General features: G+C 48.6%; 1 protein-coding gene across 1 annotated transcript in view; it reads left to right on the forward strand.

Moving 5' to 3' along the window:
- ALG13 (ALG13 UDP-N-acetylglucosaminyltransferase subunit) overlaps nucleotides 1–17830 on the forward strand; it is a 302253-nt gene that overhangs the window by 192887 nt on the left and 91536 nt on the right. The window lies entirely within an intron of this gene.

Raw genomic sequence — 17830 nt, forward strand, 5'->3', positions numbered from 1 at the left:
TTTTCAAATTTATTAAACAAGAAAAACTGAAGTATCACATGGTCATAAGTATTCAGACCCTTTGCATTACATACATTAATGAGAAAAAAATGAATTTACCAAATGGCTGCAATGAAAGAGTGAAAAATTAAAGGGGTGTGAATACTTTCCATACCCACTGTACAACCAGGTACCTTTTTAGATGACCTTGTCTCTGAAGAGTCGTTCTTTTTCTTTTCTTTTATCTTGTCCAGATGCCATGATAAATTTTCATGGCCACAGCTAGTCTCTGCAGACTTCCATTTTCTCCACTTTTCTTTGTCGCTCCATTGGGAGACCCAGACAATTGGGTGTATAGCTACTGCCTCCGGAGGCCACACAAAGTATTACACTTTAAAAAGTGTAACCCCTCCCCTCTGCCTATACACCCCCCCGTGCATCACGGGCTCCTCAGTTTTTATGCTTTGTGTTGAAGGAGGCACACATTCACTCATGCTCCCATTTTAGTCAGCAGCAGCTGCTGATTATATCGGATGGAAGAAAAGAGGGCCCATAACAGGGCCCCCGGCATGTTCCCTTCTCACCCCACTGAGTCGGCGGTGTTGTTAAGGTTGAGGTACCCATTGCGGGTACACAGGCTGGAGCCACATGCCGTTTTCCTTCCCCATCCCTTAGGGGCTCTGGGAGAAGTGGGATCCTATCCGGTCATCCAGGCACTGGGACCGGGCTCCCTCCGCAGCCCCTGGGGGAATCTGACGGACAGGAGACTGAGTATCATCAGGGACAGGGCCCTGCATCTACAGTTAATCTGTGTCCCCTTGGGGACGGTGCATGGAGCACTTTGGCCTCAGACGCTGCAGCGACTGCGGTGTTGGTATGAGACCGGGACTACCGCGCCGACCGCGCCTGCTTGCCGGCCGCGGTTTTAACTTTAGTCCCCGGCTTTTGCGGCCTAGTGCCTTAAACTCCCGCCCCCGGGCCTGCCAGTCAGGGGTAAGGGCGGGACGGTCGGTCTGACGCCGACAGTGAGGGCTGGAGCACACTTAGCTGTCCTCCTCCCCCCTCACTAATCACTCTGGGGCACCAGTTTCCCGCACTTTCTTAGTTACGCCCACGGCTCCCTCCTCCCCTGTGAACGCCGACAGCCATGTTTTAAGCACATTCTGCCGGTGGAGGACATCTGGCTGCAGCCCTGCAGCGGTCGGTGCTGGTCCCCCTAGAATGCTGAACTGTGTGTATATATATATATATATATACACACATATATATATATATATATATATATATATATATGTGTGTATATATATATATATATATATATATATATATATATATATATATATATATATATATATATATATATATATATATATATATATATATATATATATATATATATATATATTATTATATATATATAATATATATTTGTATACTTTTTCTCGGTTCGACTGTACTGTTAGCTTGTGGCTATATATCCCTCAGGGATCACTCTCCTGGGAGACAACAGCATGTTGTTCACATGGAGCAAGTGTGCCAAGACACAGGGTTATCTTGCAATACCTCTTGTGCGGCTATGCTACCAGCAGGTTCCCCCTACCCTCATTGTGAGCAATGCTCGGGCCCGGTGGCACTCGCTCAGCCGGAGCCTGGGGCACTGGCGGTACCCTCGGCCAACGCAGAATCGCCGGCTTTCCCCGTCCAGGTGGCAGGGACAGAGTTTGCAGTTTTAGCTGAGAAACTCTGAGTCACTGTCACAATCATGGCTCAGTCTATGAACAAATGGTCTGCTAAGATACTAGAAGCCTTGCAGTCCAGACCGGCCCTTACACAGGCCCCGGGCACTGCAGGATTGCCCCCAGGCCCCTCTCGGTCTGCGACGAAGCGTGCTCCTGGGGTGGCCTCTAGTTATTACGTGGAGGACTCCGGCACGGACCGCAGTCCCAGACCGGCTAAGCGGGCTCGCTTTTCCGGACAAGCGCTTTACTAAGCGCCTTAATGACACACGTTACCCCTTCCCCCCTGACGTAGTTAAGGGTTGGGCTCAATGTCCCAAGGTGGATCCTCCAGTCTCTAGACTGGCGGCTAGATCCGTAGTATCAGTGGCAGATGGTTCATCGCTCAAGGATGCCACTGACGGGCAAATAGAGCTCATGATGAAATCCATCTATGAAGCCATAGGCGCGTTCTTTGCCCCAGCCTTTGCAGCAGTGTGGGCACTCCAAGCTATCTCAACTTGTCGGTCTGAGATTAATGCGGTCACCCGTACCTCCGCTCCGCTCGACTAGCCGTACAGCGGAAGCATCCGCCAATTCGGTGGCAGTCAGCAGGGCCATATGGCTATGCGAATGGAAGGCAGACTCTGCTTCCAAGAAGTTCTTGACCGGTTTGCCTTTTTTTCTGGCGACCGATTGTTGGGCGAGCAATTGGATCCAAGGGTAAGGACTCGTCCTTACCCCAGCCAAAACCAAAGAGACCTCAGCAACGAAAAATTCAAGCGAGGTTTCGGTCCTTTCGGCCCTCAGCCAGATCCCAATCCTTATCGTCCAACAGGCCACAGAAGAACCAGAGAAACTCTTCTGCATGTCGGTCTAAGTCATGTCCAAAGACCGCCGGAGGCACCGGCTCCAAGGCGGCCTCCTCATGACTTTCGGCCTCCCCAAACCGCATCCTAGGTCGGTGGCAGGCTCTCCCGCTTTTGCGTCGCCTGGTGGCCACATGTCCAAGACCGATGGGTGAGAGACATTCTGTCTCACGGTTACAGGATAGAGTTCAGCTCTCGTCCTCCGACTCGGTTCTTCAGAACATCTCCGCCCCCCGAGCGAACCGTTTCACTTTTTCAGGCGGTGGACACTCTGAAGACAGAAGGAGTTGTGATCCCCGTTCCCCTTCAGGAACGTGGTCGCGATTTTTACTCCAACCTGTTCGTGGTGCCAACAAAAAAGGACGGTTCATTCCGTCCCGTTTTGGACCTCAAATTGCTCAACAGACTTGTGAGAACCAGGCGGTTTCGCATGGAATCCCTCCGCTCTGTCATCGCTTCGATGTCTCAAGGAGACTTCCTAGCATCAATCGACATCAGGGATGCCTATCTCCATGTGCCGATCGCTCCAGAGCATCAACGCTTCCTGCGTTTCGCCATTGGACGAACACCTTCAGTTGTGGCACTGCCTTTCGGCCTGGCGACAGCCCCACGGGTCTTCACCAAGGTCAAGGCATCCGTTGTGGCAGTCCTACACTCTCAGGGCCACTCGGTGATCCCGTACTTAGACGATCTCCTAGTCAAGGCACCCTCCCGGGTGGCATGTCAACACAGTCTGACCGTTGCTCTGGAGACTCTCCAGAGGTTCGGGTGGATCAGCAATTTCCCAAAGTCAAAATGGAATCCGACCCAATCACTGAATTGCCTCGGGATGGAGTTTCATACTCTCTCAGCGATAGTCAAGCTACCGCTGTACAAACAGCGTTCGCTGCAAACAGGGGTGCAATCTCTCCTTCGGGCCCAGTCACACCCCTTCAGGCGCCTCATGCACTTCCTGGGGAAGATGGTGGCAGCAATGGCAGTTCCCTTTGCGCAGTTTCATCTGCGGCCACTCCAATGGGACATTCTCCGCAAATGGGACAAGAGGTCAACATCCTTAGATAGGAACGTCTCTCTTTCTCTGGCAGCCAAGACCTCTCTTCAGTGGTGGCTTCTTCCCTCTTCTCTGGCGAAGGGAAAATCTTCCTGCCCCCATCCTGGGCTGTGGTCACGACGGACGCGAGTCTGTCAGGGTGGGGAGCGGTTGTTCTCCACCACAGGGCTCAGGGAACCTGGACTCCGACAGAGTCCTCCCTTCAGATCAATGGTCTGGAGATAAGGGCAGTGTATCTAGCCCTAAAGGCGTTCCTCTGGCAATTCTGCCCAGAGTGTTGCGCAAGATCAGGTCCGGCTGCCGCCACGCCATCCTCGTCGCTCCAGACTGGCCGAGGAGGTCGTGGTTCCCGGACCTGTGGCACCTCACGGTGGGTCAACCGTGGGCGCTCCCAGGCAGACCAGACTTGCTGTCTCAAGGGCCATTTTTTCCATCTGAATTCTGCGGCCCTCAACCTGACTGTGTGGCCATTGAGTCCCGGCTCCTAGCGTCCTCAGGGTTATCTCAAGAGGTCATTACCACTATGAGACAGGGCAGGAAACCAACGTCAGCCAAGATCTATCACAGGACTTGGAGGATCTCCTTAGCCTGGTGCCCTGATAAGGGGTTTACCCCCCGGCCGTTTGCCTTACCCACGTCTCATTCCTTCCTTCAATCCGGAAGGGACAAGGGTTTGTCTCTCGGCTCTCTCAAGGGACAAGTATCGGCGCTTTCCGTGTTTTTTCAAAAGCGTCTAGCCAGGTTCCGCAGGTCCGCACGTTCCTGCAGGGAGTTTGCCACATAGTCCCACCTTACAAGCGGCCGCTGGAACCCTGGGATCTCAACAGGGTTCTACGGGCTCTTCAGAGACCACCTTTGAGCCGCTGCGGGATGTCTCTCTATCACGTCTTTCGCAGAAGGTGGCATTTCTAGTGGCAGTTACATCACTCCAAAGAGTGTCAGAGCTTGCAGCGTTATCATGCAAAGCCCCCTTCCTGGTATTTCACCAGGATAAGGTGGTTCTGTGTCCGGTCCCGGACTTTCTCCCTAAGGGGTGTCCCCTTTTTCATCTCAATCAGGAGATCTCCTTACTTTCTTTTTGCCCTCATCCAATTCACCAATGTGAAAAGGATTTGCATTTGTTAGATCTAGTGAGAGCAATCCGGATCTACGTGTCTCGCACGGCGCCACTGCGCCGTTCTGATGCGCTCTTTGTTCTTGTCGCTGGCCAGCGTAAGAGTTCGCAGGCTTCCAAGTCAACCTTGGCTCGGTGGATCAAGGAACCGATGGTTGAAGCCTACCGTTCTTCAGGGCTTCCGATTCCTTCAGGGCTGAAAGCCCATTCTACCAGAGCCGTAGGGGCGTCTTGGGCATTGAGACACTGGGCTACGGCTCAGCAGGTGTGTCAGGCGGCTATCTGGTCTACTAGTCTGCACACTTTCACGAAACACTATCAGGTGCATACCTATTCTTCGGCAGATGCCAGTCTAGGTAGGCGAGTCCATCAGGCGGCGGTTCCCACCTGTAAGAGGAGGGCCGTTGTCGGCTCTTTTTATCGGGGTATTCTTTTACCCACCCAGGGACTGCTTTTGGACGTCCCAATTGTCTGGGTCTCCCAATGGAGCGACAAAGAAGAAGGGAATTTTGTTTACTTACCGTAAATTCCTTTTCTTCTAGCTCCTATTGGGAGACCCAGCACCCGCCCCTGTTCCCTTCGGGCTGTTTATTTTTTTTTGTACACATGTTGTTCATGTTGAATTGTTCTTTTGGTTCATGGTTTTCAGTTCTCCGAACATCCTTCGGATTGAATTTACCTTAGACCAATTTATAAGTTTCCTCCTTCCTGCTTTTGCACCAAAACTGAGGAGCCCGTGATGCACGGGAGGGTGTATAGGCAGAGGGGAGGGGTTACACTTTTTAAAGTGTAATAGTTTGTGTGGCCTCCGGAGGCAGTAGCTATACACCCAATTGTCTGGGTCTCCCAATAGGAGCTAGAAGAAAAGGAATTTACGGTAAGTAAACAAAATTCCCTTCTTCTTCAGCACATCCCGACACAATGCCTGAAAAATAAGTGTCATTATAATGTCCCTGGATAAAAATATCTGCGCCACACTGCGCTGCTGAATAAATAATTAACCCTCACTGTGTTCCCTGCACAAAACATGACGCACAGTCCCTTTTATGTTACGTACCCTCCACACTCCCTCTCCATATTAAGCCCTCTCTTCACACTACTCTCCACCCTACCCAGACTTTATTATGTGCCATTTTTCTCATCCCATACGGTGATAAAGCAACCTCCGTAGTCATCACCTCCTTGCTTCCCATACTATGACCGCACAATTCCCCTCATACTGTGTCCGTACCAATCCCCCCCCTCTTCTCATACTGTCCGTACCCATGCCCCCTCACTGCTCATACTGTGTCCGCACCCATCCCCCCCTCACTTCCCATACTGTCTGCACCCATCCTCCCTCTCTCCCAATGCTATGTCCGCACCATCCCCTTCACTTTTCATACGGTGTTCACACCCATCCCCCCTCACATTTTCTACTGTTTTCACATATCCCCCTCACATTTTCTACTGTCTGCACCCATCCCCCTCACATTTTCTACTGTCTGCACCCATCCCCCTCGCATTTTATACTGTCTGCACCCATCCCCCTGACATTTTCTACTGTCTGCACCCATCCCCCTGACATTTTCTACTGTCTGCACCCATCCCCCTCACATTTTATACTGTCTGCACCCATCCCCCTGACATTTTATACTGTCTGCACCCATCCCCCTCACATTTTATACTGTCTGCACCCATCCCCCTCACATTTTATACTTTGTTCACATCCATCTCCCTCATTTTTCATTCTGTCTGCACCCACCCCCACTCACATTTTCTACTGTCTGCACCCATCCCCCTCACATTTTATACTGTCTGCACCCATCCCCCTCACATTTTATACTGTCTGCACCCATCCCCCTCACATTTTATACTGTCTGCACCCATCCCCTTGACATTTTATACTGTGTTCACACCCATGCCCCTCGCATTTTATACTGTCAGCACCCATGCCCCTCAAATTTTATACTGTCTGCACCCATCCCCCTCACATTTTCTACTGTCTGCACCCACCCCCTCACATTTTCTACTGTCTGCACCCACCCCCCTTACATTTTCTACTGTCTGCACCCATCCCCCTCACATTTTATACTGTCTGCACCCACCCCCTCACATTTTCTACTGTCTGCACCCATCCCCCTTACATTTTCTACTGTCTGCACCCATCCCCCTCACATTTTATACTGTCTGCACCCATCCCCCTCACATTTTATACTTTGTTCACATCCATCTCCCTCATTTTTCATTCTGTCTGCACCCACCCCCACTCACATTTTATACTGTCTGCACCCATCCCCCTCACATTTTATACTGTCTGCACCCACCCCCTCACATTTTATACTGTCTGCACCCATCCCCCTCACATTTTATACTGTCTGCACCCATCCCCCTCACATTTTATACTGTCTGCACCCATCCCCCTTACATTTTCTACTGTCTGCACCCATCCCCCTCACATTTTATACTGTCTGCACCCATCCCCCTCACATTTTGTACTGTCTGCACCCATCCCCCTCACATTTTATACTGTCTGCACCCATCCCCCTCACATTTTCTACTGTCTGCACCCATCCCCCTCACATTTTATACTGTCTGCACCCATCCCCCTCACATTTTATACTGTCTGCACCCATCCCCCTCACATTTTATACTGTCTGCACCCATCCCCCTCACATTTTATACTGTCTGCAGCCATCCCCCTCACATTTTATACTGTCTGCACCCATCCCCCTTACATTTTCTACTGTCTGCACCCATCCCCCTTACATTTTATACTGTCTGCACCCATCCCCCTCACATTTTATACTGTCTGCACCCATCCCCCTCACATTTTATACTGTCTGCACCCATCCCCCTCACATTTTGTACTGTCTGCACCCATCCCCCTCACATTTTAAACTGTCTGCACCCATCCCCCTCACATTTTCTACTGTCTGCACCCATCCCCCTCACATTTTATACTGTCTGCACCCATCCCCCTCACATTTTATACTGTCTGCACCCATCCCCCTCACATTTTATACTGTCTGCACCCATCCCCCTCACATTTTATACTGTCTGCACCATCCCCCTTACATTTTCTACTGTCTGCACCCATCCCCCTCACATTTTATACTGTCTGCACCCATCCCCCTCACATTTTATACTGTCTGCACCCATCCCCCTCACATTTTATACTGTCTTCACCCATCCCCCTCACATTTTATACTGTCTGCACCCATCCCCCTCACATTTTATACTGTCTGCACCCATCCCCCTCACATTTTATACTGTCTGCACCCATCCCCCTCACATTTTCTACTGTCTGCACCCATCCCCCTCACATTTTATACTGTCTGCACCCATCCCCCTCACATTTTATACTGTCTGCACCCATCCCCCTCACATTTTATACTGCGTTAACCCATCCCCCTCACATTTTATACTGTCTGCACCCATCCCCCTCACATTTTATACTGTCTGCACCCATCCCCCACACATTTTATACTGTCTGCACCCATCCCCCTCACATTTTATACTGTCTGCACCCATCCCCCACACATTTTATACTGTCTGCACCCATGCCCCTCACATTTTATACTGTCTGCACCCATTACCCCTCCCTTCCCATATGATGTCCGCACCCATCCCCCTCACTTTTTATGTTGTAACCGCACCCATCCTACCCTCATGCTCCCATTACGGTCTTTAAATTTAACCCATGGTTCCCCATACTCCTCCATTTGGTCCCCATACTGTGTGTGCAGTTTAACCCCCTTGCTCCCCATTCTGGGTTCTCAAATGGCCTCGTTTGGTCCACATACACCCGTCCCCTAATTACAATCAATCTTGCTGTCTTCAGCTCCATAGGAGCAATTTCCACCAGCTATGTTGGCGCCTCTGCGGCGCCGAGTGACGTCAGCAGCGTGATCAGCTGACCGGCTCACAATGCTGATGTCACCACGTCAGGACTTGTACTGGCGTCTAATAGACGCTGGTACAGTGATCCCTGGGAGCCAGTGCTGCAGATTCTGAGAGCCGCGGTCACCTTGAGAACGTCCGACTCCCAGGCAGCTGCTGGGAGACTCCGTGGACCCCCGCATCAGGCAACCCCGAATTAGGCGACACCCCCCCTCCCCCTTTCCCTGCCAGCTGTGCCTGCCTGCCTCCTCTACACACGGCTCTGGGGCCCAGTGATTAGAAGAATGAAAGAGGAGGGGCCTGGGCTGCCAGCGTGTCCGGGCCCCCCTGTGTGCTTCTGCCCACCGGGTCCGTCCTCTGACACGCATCTCCCCTCCCCAAGCCCCCCCTCCACTCACCCAATCTCCAGTCCGTCCAGCACATGGCTAATTTGCATGCTCCGCCCCGTCGCATGCAAATTATCCATCTATAGTAACCGAAGCCACACTGCTGGGCCCCTCTGTTGCGGCTAATAGCGTAGGATAGAATCTAGCTTAACAATAAATGGGTTGCTGCCACCGAGGAAAAATCAGCAGTAGTAAAATTTTATGCTCTGGCACACAATATGAAACCAAAGAAAAAAGGAGATTGTGTATTTCTTTTAATCTGCTTTATTCATGAAAAGGTTTGAAACAAAAATTTCTTATAACGTTTTGGCCTAATCTCCAGGCCTTTATCAAAATAAGATCTATGTGACAAACAAAAAATGAAACAATAAGTACAGAATCTTCAATAAACAATGATTAGTACATAAAAGGTTTACATAGCATGAATATACTTGCTATAACTTTCAAAAAGCAGAGAAGTGTTATATCACACTCAGTACAATATGAAGCTATAAACAACATTCACAATGAGGTAATATCTTTGAATTTAGTCTATGAAAGTAAAACCTCATCGTTGATTAATATAATAAACATGTATCCACATACCTATGTGAATATTAGGAAAACACAGGGAAGGGTGAATCAATGTTCACATATGTAGGTATTGGGATGGAATGTACCAAGGGGAAATAATAGTCAGAGTTATATCTGTAAAGCGGATTAAATACAACCAGAAAGCAAGAAAATAATCTGTAGGGTGAATTATAAAGAGACTGGGAGAGGGTAATACAAGAGATTCTTTAGAAAGGATAGTCCTGGGGCTCAATAAAGGACAAACAAGAAAAAACAAAACAGTAACTATCTTTGCTTATGTTCAAAAAAGCCTCTATAAATAGGGATAGTCACAGGTAGTATTACGGCATGGAAACCCAGGCTCATACAATAATCCTCTAAAAAGAGGGGGTATGTTAAAATATGTATAACTTATAGAATTGTGTATATATACTTGTATCAATGTGAATAACCCACGTCGTGATAACAAGTGAGGACTTTGGGTATAACCTACCCAGATATGTGATAGTCAAAATGACATGTAAAGCTTGATTGGGCATAACCCCAGTTAGTCATAAGAGCAAAACTGCGCTCATGTCCTATGAGACAAACGGGAGAAAGTTTTAAAATTTCAATAATAGGAGACAACCAATTAGGTATATGTAAAATAAGTGTTTTTACCTATGCGGTAGTCTGTACAGGGTTAATATCGTATCTTGCGTGAAATTCCCTAAAATAGTCCTGCGTGGGACTCACTGGGATCAACCTTTCCTGTAATAAATGTAACAGGTGAAAAATGTGATGGGTGAGAAAATATATAACAGGTAGGTGATATATGTAGAGATGAGCGAACCGGTCGCGGTTCGGCTAGAGTTCGGTTCGTTGAATGGAGGTCTAGTTCGAGTTCGGTTCGGCGAACCACTCGAACCCCATAGGAAACAATGGGAGGCAATCACAAACACATAAAAACACCTAGAAAACACCCTCAAAGGTGTCCAAAAGGTGACAACTCACAACACAAACACATTAGAAAGTGACGAGAACAAATTCTTATGCGAAAACAAAACAGCGTTATGAGGAAAAGGAGGATGAGACACAGATATAGGCATGCCCTTCTAAAATCATGCAAAAACCCGCAAAGTGGAATCCAAGCGGAGTCTCCCTTTTTTCCAAAAATTGGGCCACACAGACACCCCTTCAGTGGCAGCACCTGTGCCCCAGTTGTACACTTCACAGGTAGATTTGCATCAAGCACATTCAAAAATACGCCATCCTTAACCGTCCCCAGGATGACACTGGGGTAGGTAGCAAAGTCTTTGCTGAAACATGACTTGTTCATCTTGGCTCCTTTTTAAAAACACAGCAAGCAAGGGTTACTCCAAGCAGAGTCTCCCTTTTTTCCAAAAATTGGGCCACACAGACACCCACCCCTTCAGTGGCAGCACTTGTGCCCCAGTTGTACACTTAAAAGCTAGATTTGCATCAAGCACATTCAGAAATACACAAGCATTTACTCTCCCCAGGATGACACAGGGGTAGTAAATTCCTTGTGGATCCATGACTTGTTCATTTTGATGAACGTTAGTCTGTCCACATTGTCACTGGACAGACGCGTGCGCTTATCTGTCAGCACACACCCAGCAGTACTGAAGACACGTTCAGAGACAACGCTGGCAGCTGGACACGACAAGATCTCCAAGGCGTAAGTGGAGAGCTCTGGCCATTTTTCAAGATTTGAAGCCCAAAATGAGCAAGGCTCCATTTGCAAAGTCATGGCATCGATGTTGATTTGGAGATACTCCTGGGAGATTCACTCCGTGCACCACGGGTGTTTGGTGGAAAAGCCGAGTTAAGATCGAGTAACAGCTTCTGCTGATACTCCTGCATACGTGCGTCCCTTTCTATGACTGGAATTATGTCACAAAATTTGGACTTGTACCGGGGATCTAATAGTGTGGCAAGCCAGTACTCATAATCACTTCTAATTTTGACAATACGAGGGTCATGTTGGGGGTAGTGCAGCAAGAAGGCGCTCATGTGTCTTGCGCAGCCATGCGGACCAAGTCCACGCTGTGTTTGTGGCATAGAGGTGCTAACCGTTCTTTCTTCCTCTGACATCTCCCCCCAACCGCTTTCAACTGAAATTTGACCAAGGTCTCCCTCATCCGCTGAGTCTTCCATGTCCATGGACAGTTCGTCCTCCGTTTCTTCATGTTCCCCTGCACCTTCCTCAACATTTGGCCTGCTACCATGCGCCCTTGTTGATCCCTGTCCCCCATGGTCCCATGCCTGCCGCCTTGGTGATGATGAACGTCTGGACCTTGGTGATGTTGTTGTCTCTTGCGCATATGAATCCTCCTGTAGTTCCTCCCCTTCCTGTTGTCCCACCCCCTTACTCCGAATAGTGTTTAGCGTGTGCTCCAGCATGTAAATGACTGGAATTGTCATGCTGATAATGGCATTGTCAGCGCTAAACATATTCGTCGCTATGTTGAAACTGTGCAGAAGGGTGCATAGGTCCTTGATCTGAGACCACTCCATCAGGGTGATCTGCCCCACCTCTGCATCTCGATGGCCCAGGCTATACGTCATGACTTATTGCACCAGGGCTCGACGGTGCTGCCACAGTCGCTGTAACATGTGGAGAGTCGAATTCCAGCGTGTCGGCACATCGCATTTCAGGCGATGAACCGGCAGGCCGAAAGATTTCTGGAGCGATGCAAGTCGCTCAGCTGCGGCGGTTGAACGGCGGAAGTGAGCAGACAGTTTTCGTGCCCTGTTCAGAAGGCCATCCAGGCCGGGATAGTGTGTTAAAAATTGCTGGACAACAAGGTTCAACACGTGAGCCATACAAGGCATGTGTGTCACCTTGCCCAGGCGAAGGGCCGCACCCAGGTTTGCAGCATTGTCGCACACGGCCTTACCAGGCTGCAGGTTGAGAGGAGACAACCATTTACCAAACTCAGTCTCCAGAGCTGCCCACAATTCAGCCGCTGTGTGACTCTTATTTCCAAGACCTTTCAAGATAAAGACCGCCTGATGCCGTTGCGCTCTGCTGCCAGCATAGTAATGAGGGGTGCGTGATTCCTTCTGCGCAGTTACAAAGCTGGTGGCCTGACCAGGCAGGCTTGGGGCGGAGGTGGAGGACCCAGACGAGGTTGAGGAGGCAGAAGCAGTGGAGGAACTTGGACAGACAGAGGATTGACACACAAGTCGTGGGGACGGCAAGACTTGTGCAGCAGACCCTTCACCATCTATCACCATAGTTACCCAGTGCCCAGTCAGCGACATGTAACGTCCCTGTCCATGCTTACTGGTCCAAGTATCGGTGGTGAAATGCACCCGTTGACACACAGAGTTTCTCAAGGAAGCGGTGATGTTGTGTGCGACATGCTGGTGTAGCGCAGGCACACCTTTCTTAGAGAAGTAGTGGCGACTGGGCATCTGGTACTGGGGCACAGCGACAGACATAAGGTCTCTAAAATCCTCTGTGTCCACCAGGCAGAAAGGCAGCATTTCGGTAGCTAAGAGCTTATAGAGGAATAAAGTCAACCTCTTAGCTTTGTCATGGGTCGCAGGAAATGGCGTTTTATTTGTCCACATTTGAGGGACAGAGATCTGGCTGCTGTGGGTAGATGGTGGTGAGTAGGGTGTCCCTGAAAAAATGCAGGTTTGTGAGGAAAGTGCAGGCGTAGACATGTTGCCTTCATCCAACGTTGATGCTATTGATATCTGAGAGAGCTGTACACACGCACTTGTTTCCCCTTCCAAACCACCTGACTACCTACCAAGCAAACTGCCTTTTGCAATTACAGTGGTGGAAGTTGTGCGTGGAAAACCAGGTGTGACAGCTGTCCCCACAGTCCTAGAAGATGGAGCGCGCGGATGCACTGGAAGGGGCGGGCGGTGGATGGTCTGCTCCGCTAGGCCGCATTGCGGCACGCTGAGCTTCCCACTGGGACATATGATATTTATTCATGTGACGATTCATGGAAGAAGTTGTCAAACTGCTGAGGTTTTTGCCTCTACTAATAGATTCCCGACAAATTTTACAGATCACATAATTTTGGCGATCTTTTGCAAGGTCTAAAAAGGACCAGGATAGGCATGGCTTAGAGGGCATGCGACCTGCTGAGCCACCCCGACTAGTGCTTAGAGGCACAGTGGTGGCTGAGGATGCAGTTGTAGACGTGCTACCAGTACTCCGACTCTGTCCAGGAAGGCGCAAGGTAACTTCGTCATCAGTTGCATCCTCCTCCACTGCCTCTGTTGACCTTCTCGAGTGCCTGACTGTGGGTTGACAGCAGGTGGGATCTAGAACTTCCTCATCAATTGTTGTGTTTGCACTCCCCTCACCCTCAGACCGAGCCTCTTCCTGCCCTGACCGAATATTTAAGTTGTCATCCCAATTTGGTATCTGCGTCTCATCGTCATCAGTATGTTCCTCATTGTCTATAACAACAGGTGTTTGTGAATAAGGGTCTACATTATGCTCATAAACTTGGTCATCAGGGCCTGAATCTGAGTCACAAAGGTTCTGGGCATCACTGCAGACCATTTCCTGGTCTGTACTCACTGTAGCTTGGGAGCAGACCTCTGATTCCCAGGCTATAGTGTGACTGAACAGCTCTGCAGACTCAGCCATCTCAGTTCCACCATACTGTGCAGGGCGGATGGAGACTTCAGAGCTGGGAGAAAGCAAGTTTGATTGGGATGACAACTCTGAGGACTGGTGTTTTTTGGATGCGGTAGTTGAGGTGGCGGAGAGGGCACTTGTTGGACCACTTGAGATCCATTCAAGCATTTTCTTTTTTTGGGCATCATCTACCTTTGTTCCAGTTGTTCGTGTCTGTAAAAAAGGGAGCACATCGGATTGTCCACGGAAAGTAGTAGACATCTTACTTTTGCTGGTAGATGGCCTATCTTCAGCAGATGTTAATGGAGCTTTGCCACCTTCCCCACGGACACAAACTTTTTTCCTTTTCCAACACGCCTGTTCCCCTTTCCACCAGCAGCTGTCATTTTGCCACTCATTTTGATTGAGACAAGATTGTGCACTTAAAATGTGGCAGTAAAAATTGAGAGGTGGTGTAGATTGCAGCGGTCATCTAGCTTTATTGACAGCAGAATAAACAAAAATAACTATCCCCGACAATGCAACTATGGCCCTTAAACTGGCAGCACAGTTTGCTATTCTAATGGCTTAGTAAAAATGAGTTTGAGGGTGCAATGCAGAGGTGCTGGAAATAGCTTGGCACCAGTGGGACACTAATGAAGTCCAACAGTCACTTTTTGGATGCTACTAACTGGCAGCACTCTTTTCAATTAAAATGGCTTTGCAAAAATGTGCAGGAGGGGAGAATGCAGAGGTGGTGGGACTTGCTTGGCACAAGTGCCACAATATTGGAGGACAGCAGCCACTCTTTGGATGGCACTAACTGGCAGCACTCTGCAATTAAAATGGCTTTGCTAAAAAGGGCAGGAGGGTACAGTGGCCGGGTTGTGGGTCAGTGTAGAGGAAAGGAAGCCTCACTTTCTATCCCTCCTAATGGTGAAATGCAGCAAGGAAGTCCCTGAGCTTAGCTACACAGACGCTCTTATCTGTAGCTGTTAAAAACTGTTTCCACGGACCTGACTGTCACCTATGGCTCTGAGCCTGCTGTAATTAGCTCTTAAAAGGGCTTAAAGAAACGTCTATCCCTATTCTGTATAGCGCTGTGTGTAGAGCGTACACAGCAGGATCGGCGACAGGCGCTGCGTATGCGGTGACTGTCACCCAGAAGCAGAAGGCAGATAATGGCGTCCTGACAGGCAGATGCCCGTATTTATAATGCAGGGACATGTGACATGGACATCCTATGACACATGCCCTTGCTTGTCTGGCAAAAAGTCCGCTTAGCTGTGTGTGTGTCTGGGATTGGCTGACATGCTGGCCCGCCCCACTACACTCGCGCTTAGGGAAGGAAGAACAGAAAAAAAAAATGGTGATCGCCATTATCCCAGCAGCAGTGATCTGAATGTGCAATCCCCACACACTATACGCTGAAATTTCATAATAGTGTGAGTCACAGAGTGACTCACACTATTACAGCGAAAAGCCAGCTAGTAATTAGCTTGGCTTTTTGCTGATAGAACCGTTCTCGAACGTAACTTGAGCTAACTAACTTTTAGCAAAAAGCTCGAGTTCTAGTTCGATCTAGAACACCCCCCAAAATCACTCGAACCGCGAACTGGAGAACCACGAACCGTGCTCAACACTAGTTATGTGCCATATAAAGGAAACGCTAATATGCAAGATTGCACAAACCTTAATATGTTGAGTAAAGGGCAGATCAGGTTAAAAAAACCTGTGTATGGTCCCAGGTGAACACCTATGAAAACAAATGTGACCCATTTGAACACAACATGAGGTATAATGTATATATATGGCCACTAGGGACTAAAGTTTTGTTATTACCTGAGGAGCTCAAGAGACGTAATGGCTCCTGTGGGGGGAGGCGGGAGGGGTATTGGTTACTCGCCGTGCTAGATGCAGTGGTGGTTCGCATGGTGGGGTCAGTTACAGAAGACTGTAGCGTGGTGGTTGCTGTGGAGGAATTCTGTGTTGTTTGCTGGTGCCAGACGGCCGCCATTTAAAGTCGGAGGTGGGAGGGAGAGCAGGATCGTGAATGCAAGAAATCCTGCTTGTCGAACGCATCACTGCCCGTGGTACGCAAGATCGCCCATGCGCAGAAGGGCCGTACAGGAGGCCCAGTCCGCGCATGCGCAACTGCCCACCACAGGCAGCAGAATAAGCAGGTCAGGCGTGTGCGCAGACCAGTTGCACGAGCAATCGTGACCGCGCACGCACATGCACATGTCAAGTGTGTGTGATCGGGAGAATGACAGTGATGATCACAGAAGTGAAAAGACCGGTGAGGTAATTACTGCACCTGGAAAGAAAAGAAAATAGTGATTGATAAGACTGAAATGGAATAAAAGACAAGGATAATTAATGGGAAATGTTTAATATAATGTACACTGATAGTAATAAACCAACTCCTCTAATAAGATGTGTTTTTAAAAAAAGTGGTAAAAAAAAAGTGTAAAATGACAGTGATAAGTAAACAATTATATGTGAGATGCCCCAGCCATCTGTTATAACGCCTTTTATCCCACTATCACTGTATCTGTTATGTTAAGACTTAGTAAAAAAAAAAAAAAACTTGTATTCACGGTTAAGGCCTGCTGGTTCAAGGGTCTACAGAGTGTAGTTTCTGTATTGTTTCCCCCCTCTCCTACTTTGGGTAATGTGCTATATCACCTGATATCGAGGTTGTGCCACTGTATGACCCGCTTTAATAAAATGTGCTGGAATTGGCAAAAGACTGTTTGCACCTGATGGTCGACTTATGTTTACTCATTCTGTCTCAAAAATGTTGGGTAGTCTCCCCAACATATCAGAGACCACAAGGCCATTTTATAAGATACACCACATATGATGAATCACATGTAAAAAAAAATCTCGCAAATGAAAAACTTTAGTCACCCCTGCACTGGTAATCGAACTCCCCTTAGTTATATTTGAACATTGTATGCAGTGTAAACATGGTAAATTGCCCTTCCAGGCAGTCTTTAAGGTTGTTTGATGAAGCTGTTTACTCTGGGAGCCAACGTCCGCTCTGACAAGGGTATCCCGTAAGTTCTTTGGTCATTTATTGCAAAAAAGAGAGGAGCTATGGAATTCTGGAATGTTCGGATAAGCCCTACCTAACACAGACCAGTGTTTTAAAATTGCCCCCTTAATGCGAGATTGAAACGAATGATATGTGGCCACACACGTGACCCTGGGTCCTTGCACTGTCCGCTGATGATTGGTGGTTGGTCCTGGAACCGCAAAGTTGTGTGGATAACCTCTCACCATAAATTTTTGGCTCATTTCCATGCAACGTGTCTTACGTAGATTGGGTTCTGACACAATACATTCAACCCTCCTGATCTGTGATAAAGGTAGGGCCTTCTTTATATGTTTGGGGTGTGCACTGGTGAAGTGGAGCAAACTATTTCTGTAAGTAGGCTTGGTGTAAAGATCTGTGATGATCCTACCCACAGGAGATTTCAACATCATGGTATCTAAAAAACTAATAGTCTTGTAATCGTAGTTTAATGTAAATTGCAAGTTAGGTAGCCAGCTGTTGAGGTCTTCGTGGAAAGACAGAAGTGAGTCGTCCTTACCACGCCAGATTATAAAGATGTCGTCTATATATCTACGCCACGTAACCACGTTTGTAGCATATAGATGATGGGTATAGACGAATGAATCC

Source organism: Anomaloglossus baeobatrachus, chromosome 9, assembly GCF_048569485.1.
Source record: "Anomaloglossus baeobatrachus isolate aAnoBae1 chromosome 9, aAnoBae1.hap1, whole genome shotgun sequence".
NCBI classification, from domain to species: Eukaryota; Metazoa; Chordata; class Amphibia; order Anura; family Aromobatidae; genus Anomaloglossus; species Anomaloglossus baeobatrachus.